Genomic DNA, 15037 nt, shown 5'->3' on the forward strand with positions numbered 1-15037 from the left:
CTGTGCCCTGGAACGGTCCAGTCATTCAGTGGTGTTTGTATGGACCCCAGGTCACATTGGAATTCCAGGAAATGAACTTGCCGACAGGCTGGCCAAACAGGCTACATGGCAACCACTTCCAGAGGTTGGCATCCCCGTAACTGAATTGCATTCGTTGTTACACCGCAAGTTTTCCAGCTTTGGGAAATGGAATGCTATAATCTCAGTACGCACAACAAACTGCGTGCCATTAAGGAGAATAAGAATGTGTGAAAGTCCTCGATGAGGGCCTCTCACAGGTACTCTGTGGTTCTCTGCCGGCTCTGCATTGGCCACGCTTGGGCGACCCACGGCTATCTCCCACCTCAGTGTCAGTGCAGCGCGTGGTTGACAGTGGGCCATATTCTGGTGCACTGTCCTACTCTGACTGCCCTGCAACAAAATCTTTGGTTACCAGGCTCATTGCTGCTAATTTTATCTGACAACGCCTCATCGGTTGATTTAGTTCTACGTTTTATTCGTGAGGGTTGGCTTTATCATTTGATCTAATTTTTAGTGAATGTCCTTTGTGCCCCTGTGTCCTCCACCTAGTGCTTTTAGGGTGGAGGTTTTAATGTGTTGCAGAGTGGCTGGCTTCTCCTTTTTATTCTCATGGTCAGCCAACCATAGTAATCTTCTTTCTTGTTTTAATCTCTTCTACCTTTCTTGCGTCTCTCTATGGTTTTCTTGTCCTCTTTTGTTTCTTGTAGTGTTTGTTGCCTTTCTGTCATTCTTGTAATTTTTCCTTCCTTACACACACACACACACACACACACACACACACACACACACTGACTCTTCCCACCATTAACAAGTGGCTTTGGATGTGTCCCAACAACCCATCCCACTTCTAATAATGACAGTGGGGCATAAGTTCCATTTTTTCCCAGTTTTGTTCAGTATGTCTTCATTAGTCATTAATTATTAGAAGCATAATCGTCAACATTTGTAGCACCACATTCCAAAGCCTTCTGTTATCTTCAAGTCCGTTCTGTTTATGGTCCAATTTCTACTTCTATTCAGCATTATGTTCCAAGAAAATACTTTCACCAACAACTAAATTTGTATTCAACATTAACAAGTTTCGCCAGTCTACATTTTACATCCTCTGTACTTCAGCTGTCATCAGTTATTTTGCCCCCTAATAGCAAAACTCATCTATTACTTTTAGTGATTCATTTTGTAATCTAATTCCCTAAGTCTCACCTTATTTAATTCAAATATATTCAGTTAATCTTGTTTCAATTTTGTTGAATTTCACATTTTAAACATTTTTCAGGACACTATCAACTCCATTCAACTAATCTTCCTAGTACTCCGCCACTCTTGACACAATTACAATATCATCACCAAATTTGTAGGTTTATATTTCTAGTCTCTAATTACTTTTTCAAATTTCTCCATGGTTTCCTTCAGTGTTTGTTGTATGTAAAAGACGTGGGGCACAGGCTACAAACCTTTTTCACTCTCATCTCAGTTACAGCCTCTCTTTCGTGCCTCATACAACTGCACCATAATTTGTGTACGAATCTATAGATTCCAAAACTTTAGATTTTTCTTTCTTCAGTCCTAAATTGAGTTGTTTAGTCCTATATTTGTTCTGAACCCAAATCAGTCTTTCCCCAGGTTGGCTCCTCTCAGTTGTAGCATTTTTATGCAGATAAGTAGTGTCAGCATTTTGCATCCATAATTTATTAAATTGATGGTCGCTTGTACTAACACGTCATTATCAGCCTTCTTTGGAATTGGAATTACTACATTGTTTTTGAAGTCTGAGGGTATTTCACATGTCTCATATACCCTGCACGACAGGTGGAAAAAAGCCTCTTAATGACTAGGAGGGAACAGCTAACGCACCTGCCTAGTGGGCCAGAGACGCAGGTTCAATTCCCAGTCGTGGTACAAATTTTCGCTCGCCACTGCGGTCCATATACATAAAATCAAATCAGCAAAGTCTCTGAAACTGTGTCAGTTCATTTGTATAAGTACATGCATGTGGGTTTCAGGCTGGATCGCCCATTTACATTCTATGCTGAGGTGCTACTCGAGAACATAGAAAACCTCAGCAGTTCTGATTGTGAGTAAGGGAAATTTAAAGTACACTGGGGCGGCAGTGAAAATGTGAATAGAAGATGTAAGCGTGCCAGGGGAACCTGTGCAGTTTGTGCGAATCGCTGCGCCAAGGCGGCTTAGTGGCTGATGCACCTGCCTAATCCCCCAGGGGGCTCATGACACTCTGGTGAGCTCGTGTTTGGCTACCGTGGGTCCTCAGCCTTTGGACACCTTTTTCCTTCCGTGCTGCCTATTTATCCTTCTGCTATTCTTTTTCTCCTCCCTTGGGGAACATGTCAGAGATCTCTTTGGAAATGTGTTCTGAATTTTCAGTTGCATTCCATCTCCTATTCTTCTTCCGCTTCGGTGTTTGAGGTTCCACTTTCTCTTCTTCCTCCATTTGTGCTCCTGAAGGCCAGTCTGTGCATCTGATGCTTAACAGGTGGCTGGGTAATGCACAATTCCCAGCCCCAGATCGACAGGTAGAATTCACACATTGATTGCCTGAGCTGTTAGCTTCTCAAATTGCCAATTTGTCCCTCTGTCAGGAGTTTGGGAGTTGTGACCTGAGGTTTGAACCATCACCTAAGTAGGGTGAGGCCCCCAGTTAGAAGGAGCGCGCCATCGGAGATGCAGGCAATCGTGGGGAATTTTCTCACAATGATCCGATCACCATCTCAGTCTGTCTACTAAACGTTAATGGACTGAAGCTAAAGATTCCAAGACTGCCAGCTGCATATTGGTTCCTTGTGGGATCACATTCTGAAGACAGTCAGTCCTTTGTTACAGTTAATCCATTTGTAATTCAGAAAGGTGTTGTTGCAGTTGCAGGCCCTGTGAAATCCTGCTCTAATGTACGTAATGACACTTTGCTTTTGGAGATCAGTTGTGATTCTCAAGCTCAGCTGCCTGCAGCTTCGCTGCTCCATGGGTATCCTTTTGATGTCGAGGTCCATTGAACACTAAATTATTCACGTGGTATTATTTACACTAGGCTGCTCAATGGTCTGAGCGTGGGAGAAATCCAAACTTACCTGTCTGATCAGGGCACCAGTGCAGTCCATCTCGTAATGTAAAAGGTTGAAGAACCTTAGTGCCTATACACACTCATTTTCTCTCATTTGATAGAGTAGTGCCTCCATCAGAGATAAAAGCAGGCTATAAAGTCATCACAGTCAGTTCCAAACCTGATGCACTGCCACCAGTGTCAGTGTTACAACCACACTCGGCTGTCTTGTCAAGACACGGCCAAACGTGTTACTTGTGGTAGGGATGCTCACAATGGCGATTGCCTGCCTGCTTCTCCCCGCTGTATCAAAATGGGCAGGCTGTCCAGGAGATTGGGTTGAAGAAAAAAGTGCCTTACCCTGTTGCTCGGAAGTTGTTGTCTAGTCGAAAACCCTGTGTTTCATCATCTGGCACTTAAGTACTGTTCTCGCTTCATCTCGCTCCACAAAGGAAGTGGCCACACAGAATAGCAACATCAAATTCGGCACCATGATTATAAAATTGCTCAATGTCGTGGCAGCAGTCCCATTTCCTTCTCCTCCAACTGTGTAACAAGCCACCAGATCTTCCCCTCCAGTGGTGAAATCGTCTGGTACACAACCGGCAGGACAGAAGGAATATTCCTGTGAAAACTTTTTACTTCCCTCTAGCCAACAAACATATGAGTCTTCATCTGCCAACCGCAAATTCTCGAAGACTTCTCCTTCACCAACTTGGAGATACTCTTATACTCTTCAATGGTGTCACTGTGTGATACACTCACCCTTCACACTCACCTTTTCACCAGTGCGGTTTCACTGCCAACCGTCTTTGCGTCCTGGATCCTCAGGCCGACCCAGTGAGAATGCTGATGTCTCTGTAGACCTCACGGAACAGGATCTTCCAGCCTCTGCGCCCTGTAGCAGTGAGCTGTCAAAAGCTGGCATTCAGCAGCTGCCGAGCTGACAGCCCTACATTTCTTCCCTCCTCTCCTTTCCACCTCATGACTCTCCTCTAATGGAACATTTGCAGCGTTAGATCCAACGAGGAGTAATTACAGCTGTTCTTGGAATCTCAGCGTCCACTTTTTTTCTACCTCCAGGAAACAAAATTGCATCCTTACGACTGCTTTGACCTCTCGCATTTCTTTCCAATTCACTTTGACCTTACCTCCAAGGACGGCATACCATCTTATTGGGGAGTCCTGCTGCTCATCTTGGATGACGTTTATAGTTATACCATCTCACTGAACATCCTGCTGCCAGCTGTTGCAGTCCCTATTTACCTTCTGTGCTTCGCCTTTCCTCTTTGTAATGCCTACATCCCTCCATCATTGGGTGTCACGAGGGAAGACTTCCTCCAGTTTATTTGTCAACTCACTCACCTCTTTTTCCTGCTCAGTGACTTTGATGCACAGCATCCTCCCTGGCCCTCTTCCATAACCTGCCCGAAAGGTACCCTCTTGGATGACCATTGGAAGTGACCTCCAAGTTTCCTTTGCTGTCGTGAGGTGTTATGCAAATGACCTATTTACTGAACTCAGAATTCTACTATAAATTCCTCCAATGCAATTCTTATGCACTTAATGACATCTGACTATGCAATAGAGGCCTCTATTGAAAAATTGGATTGGGTGAAGTCACTTGCCTCATAGAAAGTAGTGATGCATGCAAGCTATTAATATCAAGTTAACCCCACCAAAATGTTTGACTAGGTAGTGGGATAGGGTTGGCGTGTCAATATATGTAGTCTGAAATATTGGGAAAGATAATCAAATTTATTCCATTTGAGAATTTATATATACTTAATAAATCACATTAACGAGGTGATTCCTGTTGAATGTGGACAGATTAATATCTTAATCAAGAGAAAGCAGTTTAACATGAATCTACAACTATAAAACTGAGCAATGCGGATTATCACTTCCCCTTAACTGAATGAGACCACAAGGTTCTAGGTCAAGTACATCAGTATGTTATCACAGAAATAATATGAGAATGTGCTGTGATGCTCACTGGGTTAATGGCCACCAATTTTACTTTTATAAACAGCAAGGCTGATTGTGCTACGGCTAGAGCTGCGTATTTTACCTGTTCTGCTCTTATCCTCTATGATATTCCCCAGCTGGCTGTTCTCGGCATCCTGTTATGCCAATCAGGTGTGAAGTCGCTCACGGCGGCATGTGTACACAACACAATTTCGCAAAATTATCTGGAGTTCTGGATAAGGTACACAGCTACCCTACAATTACTCCTTATCACCCGGTACTCTGCAAGTGTCTCATTTCTACTAAAATCTAGCACAACTTGCCGCTCTGCTGCTGTGGCTGTCCGATCGCAACATTTTAACAAATTTTTCACCAGTGAGCGCTACTCCTGCTCAGCTGTGAGTGCACCGAAAACACTGCTTACGTCACATTGGTCTGGCCAATCGCAGTCGCCTGTGGGAGTTGCTGCCCGACCAAACAACTTTCCAGGCACTTCCTTGGCGCCAGCATCTAAATGGACACAATCCAGTCCTCTTTCCCACACTCAAAAAATATAGAGTGGGGTATCGTGGAGATATATTCCTTGCTGACCATGTCGCCTGCGATGCTTTTATGAGCCCAGGGTAACACAGTCGAGGTGGAAGCAGCATCTCCCTGTGTTATTCACTTTAGGGAGACATTCTGCTCGCCTTGCAGTGTTCTACCAGAAATGCCGCATGCCACCGGGCCACATCAGAACCCTGCCACTGGAGACTGCCTCAAAGGGCCAGCACCTCCTGGGGTCCCCCCAGGGGATCCACAACTCTTTTGTGGCTACGTGCGTAGCGAGCACGGGACCCCGAGCTAATGTGGCCCTCCTTCCTTTCCGGGCTGCATACCTTCCCTTTCCGCATCCTTCCCCATCCCCCATCTTCGCCCCCCACCCTCACCTCTGGCTCTTTCCTTCCCTTTCTCCCCCTCTGGGAGTATGGTTTGTGCCTACGTCTGGAGACGGACGCTTGTAAATGTACTGCATTCTTCGCCTTCCTTGCTTGTATCTCTTCATCCTTCCTTTGTCCTTCTCTTTTCCTTACCTCTTCTCTTAACCCTTTTCTCCGCTGCGGCGTTTGAGACCTCTCTTCTTTCCATTCCCTTTCTCTTTCGTCCTCCCTGTGCGTGTCTGAAGGCCGACCCACGCACTTCCATGCGTAGCCGGTGACGGGGTAACGCATAATTCCCCACCCCGGGTAGACAGGTAGGACACGTACATACCCCCTGGTAACGGCCAGGCCCAGGGAGGGGTGATTACCCGAGCTGATACCTTCCGAAAGTGCCGATTGGTCCCTCCGTCCGTTTGTCGGGAGGTGTGACCTGAGGTGTGAACAATCACCTAAGGCGGGAGTGCCCTCAGACAGGGCCCCCACAAGGAAGGAGCGCGCCATCGGAGACACCGGTAATCATGGGGGATTCTTCCGCAATGGTTTCCTCACCTTCCACTATGTCTGCTCACAAACGTAACTTCACTGAGTCTCAGCCACAGTCAGTTTTTCCATCGTTGCCACAGTTCCTAGTTGTTTCTCGGTCTGACGAAGGTCACGACTTCTCCACGGTCAAACCTTTCATTATTCAGAAATGTGTCGACGCAATTGCAGGTCCTGTAAAGTCTTGTTCCAGATTACGGAATGGCACCCTGTTGTTAGAAACAGTCAGTGCCCTCCAGGCACAAAAATTGCTGCGTACTTCACTACTACACACCTTCCCTGTCCGGGTGGAACCGCACCGTACTTTAAATTCCTCACGCGGAGTCGTTTATACACGCTCCCTCGATGGATTGTCTGACGAAGAAATTCAGCACTACCTGTCTGACCAGGGCGTAACGGCTGTTCATAGGGTTATGAAAAGGGTTGACACGAACATTATTCCAACCCGCACTGTCTTCTTGACATTTGACAAAGTTCAACTCCCATCGAAAATCAAAGCAGGCTATGAGATAATTTCCGGTTCAATCACACCAGCCAGTCCTGTTCCAATCCGGCCAAATGTGTTACGTGTGGCAAGGATGCCCATGAGGGTGCTTGTCCACCTCCATCCCCTTGCTGCATCAACTGTATGGGTGACCACGCTGCTTAGTATCGAGATTGTCCCGTTTTTAAGGACGAAAAGCTCATCCAGGAAATTAGAGTAAAGTAAAAGGTGTCGACCTTTGCTGCTCGAAAATTATTCGCCAGTCGACAGCCCACCGTGCCTCAGAAAGGAAAATACAGCACTGTCCTTGCTTCTCCTCCGCCAACAAAGGAGGCGGCCACGCAGACTTGCGACCTCACCTTTAGTGCCACGGTCGTCAGATCGGCCAGCGCAAAGATCGCCCGTTCAGCCTCACCACTTTCGCCTGCCCACTCTCTGGCTCACCCTTCGTCGAGTTCTGCTAAATCTCGAGCCCACACCAAGACTTCGAAACAAGAGCATACTCGTGAAGAGTTTTTACGTACGGCAACTTCCCAACCATCGGTTCCTCCTTCCTCTAAACATCATACTTCCAACAAGGCTACAAAGAAACCCAGTTCCTCTCCTCCTCCACCAAGGCGTGTCCCATCTACAGCACCACCTGGCGGAAATCGCCCTCGGCCGTCTTCTGTGTCGCCGATGCGCACTGCTGGCGGCCGATCAACCGGCCGATCGCTGGTGGCAGGAGCTGCTCCTGACCAACCTATGGATCAGGATCTTCTGCCTTCGGCTGAATGCCATTCCATGCTGTCGGTCGCAAGCTCAGAGCAGTCGTTCAGTTGACAGCGACCTTGGTCACAGTCCTCCATTTTCTGTTCGCCCTATGTCCATTATCCACTGGAATATCCACGGTATTCGAGCCAATCAGGATGAATTGTCGATCCTCTTACGATCCTACTCGCCGGTCATCTTCTGTCTTCAGGAAACAAAGCTGCGTCCCCATGACCGCTTTGTTCTCCCTCATTTTCAGTCCGTCCGATATGATCTCCCCTCTGTTGAAGGCACTCCAGCGCATGGAGGACTCATGATTCTTCTCCATGAAACTCTCCATTATCACCCAATCCATTTAAACACTTCCTTCCAAGCTGTCGCCGTCCGTCTTCCCTTTCCGGATACACGTTCTCTCTTTGTACTGTATACATTCCATCGTCCACACCAATGGCACGAGCTGATCGCCTTCATCTTCTTGGTCAGCTTCCACCCCCATATTTGCTGGTTGGGGTCTTCAATGCCCACCACCCGCTTTGGGGATCTCCACATCCTTGTCCACGTGGCTCTCTATTGCTAGACGTCTTCCACCAAGCAGATCTAGTTTGCCTCAACACTGTGGTCCCTACATTTTTGTCTGCCTCCATGACATATTTATCTCATTTGGACCTTGCGGTCGGTACTGTTCCGTTAGCTCAGCGCTTCGAATGGTTCGCCCTTGATGATACACACTCGAGTGACCACTTTCCATGTGTCCTTAGACTGCAGCCTCAACTGCCCTACATGCGCCCGTGACGCTGGAAGTTTGCCCAAGCCGATTGGACACTTTTTTCATCTCTAGCGACATTCGATGACCGTCACTTTCCCAGCGTCGACGATGAGGTCACACATATTACCGACGTTATTCTTACAGCTGCGGAACATTCAATACCACGCACCTCCGAACTGCCTCGGCGCCCCCCAGTTCCTTGGTGGAACGAGGCATGCCGTGATGCAGTACGTGAGCGGTGACGTGCTCTCCGCGTTTTCCGCCACCATCCTACTTTGGCCAACTGTATCCGCTATAAGCAGTTCCGAGCGCGATGCCGTCGTGTCATCCACGATAGCAAGAAGGCAAGCTGGAAATTCTTTATTAGTTCATTTAACACCTTCACTCCCTCCTCGGAAGTTTTGAGTCGGCTTCGACGGTTCTCAGGCGCGCCTAGTTTCTCCCCAGTCTCTGGGCTCATTGTCGCGCATGACACATTAGCGGACCCTGTTGCAATTTCTAACTCGTTGGGTCAGCACTTTGCTGAGATTTCGAGCTCTTCAAATTACCCGCTAGCGTTTCTCCCGAAGAAACGTGCAGCGGAAGTGCAACCTCTTGTTTTCTCCTCTCAAAATCGCGAAAGCTACAATACTGTTTTCTCCTTGCGGGAACTCCAACATGCACTCTCTTCTTCTCGCTCCTCCGCCGCAGGACCGGATGGTATCCACGTCCAAATGTTGCTGCATTTATTAACCCATAGTCTGCGTTACCTCCTTCGCCTTTATAATCGAATTTGAACCGACAGTACTTTTCCCAGACGATGGCGGGAAGCTATCGTCGTTCCTGTTCCAAAACCTGGAAAGGACAAACATCTCCTCTCTAGCTATCGTCCCATTTCTCTCATGAGTAGTGTCTGTAAGGTTTTGGAGCGTATGGTGAATTACCGTTTAGCGTGGTGGCTGGAATCCCGCAGTCTTTTAACACCTGCCCTATGCAGATTCCAAAAGCATCGTTCTGCAGTTGACCATCTTGTTGCTCTCTCCATTTATATCATGAAAAATTTTCTCCGGAAACGCCAAACAGTAGCAATATTTTTTGATCTGGAGAGAGCATACGATACCTGTTGGAGGACATGCATCCTCCGCACACTGTTCTCTTGGGGCTTTCGAGGTCGGCTGCCCTTTTTTCTTCGCGAATTTATGGCAGAGCGCACATTTAGTGTGTGGGTGAACACTACTCTCTCCCGTACTTTCTCCCAAGAAAACGGGGTACCCCAGGGCTCCGTGCTGAGTGTTGTACTGTTTGCCATTGCCATCAATCCAATTATGGATTGTCTCCTTCCTGATGTCTCGGGCTCCCTCTTTGTGGACGATTTTGCGATCTACTACAGCTCTCAATGGACCAGCCTTCTTGAACGACGTCTTCAAGGATGTCTCGATCGCCTCCACTCTTGGAGCATCGAAACCGGCTTCCGTTTTTCTCCCAGTAAGACAGTTTGTGTTAATTTTTGGCGGCGTAAGGAGTTTCTTCCGCCCTCCTTACATCTAGGTCCTGTCAACCTTCCGTTTTCAGACGTCGCTAAATTCTTGGGTCTTATGTTTGACAGAAAACTGTGCTGGTCCTCCCACGTTTCCTATCTTTCAGCTCGCTGTCTGCGTTCCCTCAACACCCTCCGTGTCCTGAATGGTACCTCCTGGGAAGCAGACAGAGTGGTCCTTCTCCGCCTCTATCGCGCCTTAGTGCGCTCGAATTTGGACTATGGAAGCATAGTCTACTCCTCTGCTCGGCCGTCTATTCTTCGGCGTCTCGACTCTATCCACCACCGTGGATTACGTTTAGTGTCTGGAGCTTTTTACACCAGCCCTGTGGGAAGCCTTTATGCTGAGACTGCTGAACCCCCGCCAATCGCCGAGCAGTCCTTCTGAGTCGTTATGCTAGCCATCTGTATGCAGGCCGCCCCTCCTCCCTACTACCACCGGGAGTCCGCTTCCGTCAACTGCTCCATTCTCTTTCCTTCCGCTTTCCTAAAACCTTCTTGACAACTTGGGGTACAGCACCGCCTTGGCTCTGTCCCCGGATCTGCCTGCTCCGTGACCTTTGTCGATTTCCCGAGGATGGTACCCCTTCACTTGTTTATCGTCGGGCATTTGCTGCGCTATGTGCACAAATGACGGACGCCACATTTATTTACACCGACGGCACGAAAACATCGTTAGGTGTAGGGAGTGCCTATATTGTTGGCGACACCCCAAATCACTTTCGGCTTCCCGACCAGTGTTCGGTTTATACTGCGGAGCTTTACGCTGTTCTCCAGGCTGTCCACTACATCCGCCGCCATCAGCGAATACAGTACGTTATCTGCTCAGATTCTCTCAGCTCTCTCCTCAGTCTGCAAGCTCTTTATCCTGTGCACCCTCTGGTCCACCGGATTCAGGACTGTCTGCGCTTGCTCCACCTGGGGGGCGTCTCGGTGGCGTTCCTCTGGCTCCCGGGACACGTTGGTATCTATGGAAATGAGGCGGCCGATATTGCAGCCAAGGCTGCAGTCTCTCTTCCTCGGCCAGCTATTCAATCGATTCCCTTCGCCGATCTACGGAGCGTTCTATGTCGACGTGTTGTTCATTTATGGCACACGCATTGGTCGACACTTACCCATAATAAATTGCGGAACATGAAAGCTCTTCCTTGTGCTTGGACCTCTTCCTCCCGAACGCGTCATCGGGAGGAGATAATTTTAACTAGACTCCGGATAGGGCACTGTCTTTTTAGCCATCGATATCTTTTAAGCAGTGATCCTCCCCCACTCTGTCCCCACTCCTCTCGCCTGTGGACGGTAAGACACCTTTTAATTGAGTGCCCCTATTTTAATCCGTTAAGCTCCCGTCTACAGCTTTCGCCTGATATATCGTCGATTTTAGCAGATGACACGCGCTCAGCCGACCGCATTCTCAAGTTTATTAGTGCCGGTGAAATGACGTCAGTCATTTGAAGCTTTTTTTGGGGACAACCAACCCCTTTCTGTAGTGGATTTTTAAGCCTTCCTTCTGCTTTTAGTTTCTCCAATTTTATGACTTTCGTTCCCGTTGCTGCTGGTTTTCAATTTCGGCTTTTTACTGTTTCCTAAGTCACGGACCGGGCGCTAATCACCATAGAAGTTTTGCGCCCTAAAACCAAAACAAAATACCTCCTGGAGTGCTGCAGGTTGTAAAATTCGATCTTTGGGCTAAAACACTGCTGGCTTCACGCTACCGACTCCCTGAGTAAAATCCCACTTGAAACTCTGTCCGCAAAAATATTTGCACTTACAGCAATGCAGTACTTGTTCATTGCCCATCCCTTAGCCACTTCTGTTAGCATAGCAAAATGAATCGTAAATTTGTTCACATCATTGCTGCTACTTGTCATTACTGCCATAATTAAGTATTCAAAAATGCAAAGTGGCAATTGATGTGTACTTTGCTCTCCCAGTGCACGACACGTGTAGGTTGCCACATTGCAACCCCAATCAATTCAACCTCATGTACCTTAACACTAGAACACTCGTGTTCCTTTCAGACTCCACGCTCTCCTATTCCTGGTTGGACCTCTCCTTCTGCACTGCCCACCATGCCAATTGTCTCGAATGGTTCGTTCTCTCTGACCTGTACTTGAGTGACCATTTCCCATTTGCTGACTCCGATACCACCTACATGTAAACCCAAGTGGCAGCTTTCAAAAGCTGATTGGATGCTTTGTTCCTCCCTGACAACCTTCGACGAACAACATTCCCACAGTTGTGATGACCATGTAGAGTACCTCACTAATGTTATCCTTACCACAGCAGATTTTTCTGTACCTTGCACTTCATCTTTCCCACATTGTATCGTGGTGTCTTAGTGGACTGAGGCATGCCATGACGTAGTTAGTTTGCACTCGGAGAGACACTCTCTGCATTTTTAACTTTCAACCTATGATGGAAAACTGTATTCATTATAAACAGTTGTGTACACAGTCTCGTCACATTCTTCTGGATAGCAAAAAAGCTAGCTGGATTTCATTTACTAGTTCCGTTAACAGTTCCACTCCCTCTTCCATCATGTGGGCCAACCTCCTTCGGATCTCTAGAACCAAGTTCCATTCCCCAATTTTTGGCCAGACTGTAGCAGATGATGTCATCGTGGACCCCTTGAACCTTATGCTGCTTTTTTCCTGAGATTTCAATCTCTACCCACTATCACCCAGCCTTTCTCCATTGGAAACGAGTGGAGGAGGTTCAGGTGGTATCCTTCTTCTCTCAGAATCGTGAATGCTACAATGCTGCCTTTACTATGAGGGAGCTAGATCATGCTCTCAGTTCATCCATATCCTCTGCCCCAGGGCTGGACGATATTCCGATTCAGATATTGCAGAACCTTTCTCTTACAGGCAAGCACTTTCTCCTTCATTCATACAATTGCATCTGGGCGTAGCACATTTCCCAAATGCTGGTGTGCAGCCAGTGTCATACCCAGACCTAGGCCCGGTAAAGACAAACACCTTCCTTCTTGCTATCACCCCATTTCTTTCACCCGCTGTATTTTCAAAGTGATTTGAACATATGATTCAGGCACAGCTGTACGGTTGCTCCAGTCTCGCAATTCACTAACCACTGCGCAGTATGGATTTCAGGCACACCGTTCTGCAGTTGATCATCTTGTCACTTTGCCAATCAATGTCATGAATGGTTTTCTGCGGAAATACCAGACCGTGGCCGTGTTTTTTGATTCGGAGAAAGCCTACGACATCTGCTGGAGGACTGGTATCCTCTGTACACTCTACATGTGGGGCTTCCGAGGCCGCCTGCCCCGTTCTTTCAGGAATTTTTAAAAGATCAAGTTTACAAGGTATGTGTGGTTTATGCCATGTCAGACACCTTTAGCCAAGAAAACTGGTTGCCTCAGTGCAAAAAGAGTTGCCTCAGGTCCCCGTCCTGAGCATTGTCCTCTTTGCTGTAGAAATTGACCATATTATGTCCTGTCTCCCACTGGGCATAACTGACTCCCTTTTGTCAATGATTTTCCCATCTATTGCAGTTCTCCATGGACTTGTCTTCTCGAACGGTGTCTTCAGTGATGTCTCGATTATCTTTACTTGTGGATCATCAACAGGCTTTTGCTTTTCCACTGACAATATTGTTTATGAATTTCTGGCATCGTAGTGGGTTTCTTACCCCATCTTTACATTTTGCATCTGTTGCTCTTCCGTTCATTGAAACTACGAAATTCCACAGACCCGTGCTTGATAGGAAACTTTTTTGTTCCTCCCACATGTCTTCCCTGGCTGCCCACTGTACCCAGTTCCTCAGTGTCGAACATGTCCTAAGTGATAGTTCCTGGGGAGTGGTTAAGACCAGCATTTGTACCAATCCCTTGTCCGTTTGAAACTAGACTACAGGTGTTTTGTTAATGAATCTGCATGTCCGCCCATCTCGTGCCATCTAAATACAGTCCACCAACATGGAATCTGTATGGCCACAAATGCCTTTTACACTAGTCCAGTTGAAAATCTCAATGTAGAAGCTGCAAACTACTGCTGTCATACTGGCCTGATGTTCTACTCAGCAGATGCGCATGCCATTTGTCTGTCATGCCCAACCGCCCATCCTATGCCTCCTTCTTCGATGACTCCTTTGACCACCAGTATGGGCTGCGTCCCTCTCCTCTGTTACTTCCTAGAGTCTGCTTTCGGTTACTGCTCTGCTTCAATTCACGCAACTTGCCAGTTTCCCAATGGGTGTGAACCCTTCACTTTGGCTTATTGCAGCGGCCCATGTTCACCCTGGACTTCATTCACTTCCTAGGAAAACTGTTCCTGTTTCAATCCATCACTGTAAGTTTCTCCAGCTTCACATGTAACTTCTCGATAGTAGCTTTGTGTACACTGGTGGCTTTTGGACTGATCATGGTGTCAGTTGTGTCTTTGCCATTGGAACAGACGATTTTTGGTATCTACTTCTGGAACACTGCTCAGAATTTACAGCAGAGCCCTTCGCCCTGTAACAGGCCATGCAGTACATCTAGTGACAAAGGATTTTCAATTTTGTCATCTGCTCCGAATCTCTCGGTGCCCTTCAGAGCCTCTGTGTGCTGTGCGCACACACCATCCCTTAGTGTAACAGGTCCAAGAAAGTTTCCACTTGCTTTCTCTTGAGAGAGCCAATGTGATGTTTTTCTGGGTTCCTGGTCACATCGGTCTGACTGGAAACGAGGCCGCTGATGTTGCTGCCAAGGCTGCAGTCCTCTTGTCTTGTCCTACTAGTCCTTCCATTCCTTCTGATCATCTCTGTGTTGCCATCTGTCAGCAGGTGGTGTCACTATGGCATCACCACTGGTATATCCTTCATGGAAACAAGCTCTGGGGAATCAAACCCCTCCCAGCGGCTTGCTCGGCCTTTCAACTCTTTCACTGAGAGATCATTGTAGCTGGTTTACATATTGGGCACTGTCGTAGCCATTGCCATTTGTTAAGCGCAGATGCCCCACCACTTTTTGCTCATTGTCATCAATCTATGACGGTTCGCCATTTCCTGACCAAAT

General features: G+C 47.4%; 1 protein-coding gene across 1 annotated transcript in view; it reads left to right on the forward strand.

Moving 5' to 3' along the window:
• LOC124621899 (chromatin assembly factor 1 subunit A-like) overlaps positions 1-15037 on the forward strand; it is a 105350-nt gene that overhangs the window by 86316 nt on the left and 3997 nt on the right. The gene's annotated exons all lie outside the window — the stretch shown is intronic.

The sequence above is a fragment of the Schistocerca americana genome, chromosome 7 (genome assembly GCF_021461395.2).
Source record: "Schistocerca americana isolate TAMUIC-IGC-003095 chromosome 7, iqSchAmer2.1, whole genome shotgun sequence".
In the NCBI taxonomy this organism is placed as follows: domain Eukaryota; kingdom Metazoa; phylum Arthropoda; class Insecta; order Orthoptera; family Acrididae; genus Schistocerca; species Schistocerca americana.